Source organism: Otolemur garnettii, unplaced genomic scaffold (genome assembly GCF_000181295.1).
Source record: "Otolemur garnettii isolate 467f Iridium unplaced genomic scaffold, OtoGar3 scaffold00082, whole genome shotgun sequence".
Lineage (NCBI taxonomy): Eukaryota > Metazoa > Chordata > Mammalia > Primates > Galagidae > Otolemur > Otolemur garnettii.
In genome coordinates, this window is record NW_003852477.1 from 8,587,037 (window position 1) to 8,588,580 (window position 1,544).

Here is a 1,544-nt window from a genome sequence, read left to right on the forward strand (position 1 = left end):
CTCCAACTCCTGGGCTTAGGCAATTCTCTTGCCTCAGCCTCCTGAGTAGCTGGGACTACAGGCACCCGCCACAACGCCCAGCTATTTTTTTATTGCAGTTTGGCTGTGGCCGGGTTCAAACCTGCCACCCTGGGTATATGGGGTTGATGCCCCACTCACTGAGCAACAGGCACCGCCCAGGGTCATTTATTTATGTATTTATTTATTTAGACACAGAGTCTTGCTCTGTCACCCAGCTAGAGTACAGTGGCACCATAATAGCTCTCTGCAACTTAGAACTCCAACCTAGGCTCAAGGGATCCTCCTGCCTTAGACTCTCAAGTAGCTGAACTACAGGCAGGTGCTACCATAACAGGCTAATTTTTCTACTTTCTGCAGAGACAAGATCTTGCTCTTGTTTAGGCGAGTCTTGAACTCTTGAGCTCAAGCAATCCTCCCACCTCAGCCTAGGATTGTTTTTAATCTTTACAACCCCTTATATAAGTGTTCTAAAAATATTTCTTAAGGCCAGACGCAGTGGCTCACGCCTATAATCCCAGCATTCTGGGAGGTCAAAGTGGGTGGATCACCTGAGCTCACCAGTTCCAGACCAGCGCCCCATCTCTAAAAATAGCCAGGCGATGTGGCAGGCACCTGTAGTCCCAGCTACTCGGGAGGCTGAAATAAGAGAATCGCTTGAGCCCAAGAGTTTAAGGTTGCTGTGAGCTATGATGCCGCAGCACTCTACCAAGGGTGATAAAGTGAGATCTTGTCTCGAAATAAATATAAATAAATAAATAAATAAATAATACTTCTTAAGGCCGGGCATGGTGGCTCATGCCTGTAATTTCAGCACTCTGGGAGCCCAAGGCGGGCGGATTGCCTAAGCTCATAGTTTTAAGATCAGCCTGAGCCACAGCAGAGACCTTGCCACTAAAAAACAGCCAAGTGCTGTGGCAGGTGCCTGTAGTCTCAACTACTTGGGAGGCTGAGGCAAGAGAATCGCTTGAGCCCTGGAGTCTGAGGTTGCTGTGAGCTATGATGCCGTAGCATTCTACTGGGGGCAACAAAGTGAGACTCTGTCTCAAAAAAAAAAAAAATTTCTTGAACTGATGAATATCTGAATATAAACAAATATTGCCTGAAAACCAAATATTTTTTAAAAACTATAGAAAAATATCCATAAAGACAATGATAAAGTCTCACTTCCTAAAACAATACAAAGAATTAATAAAATCTGGTTGACACCAGGTTTTGAGTAATAAGTAAGCAAGAACAAATTCTGCACACATGGGAAAATGCTGAGAAAATTACATACTAGTCATTTAAAAAAAAATCTCTATTTTCTTGCAACTTTGCACCACTATTAAATAAATAAAAATATAAGCTAAATCACCAGTTGGTGGAAGAAAATCTACATATCATTGTTAACTGGGTAGAACAGCTCATATGTTTTAGGACCAGTTCATGTTATAATTCAGCAGTTCTGCTTTAGGGAGTATAATCTAAAATTTAATCATTTCTCACTTTTCTTGGCCCTTTTTTCTGTGTTTTTTTTTTTTTTT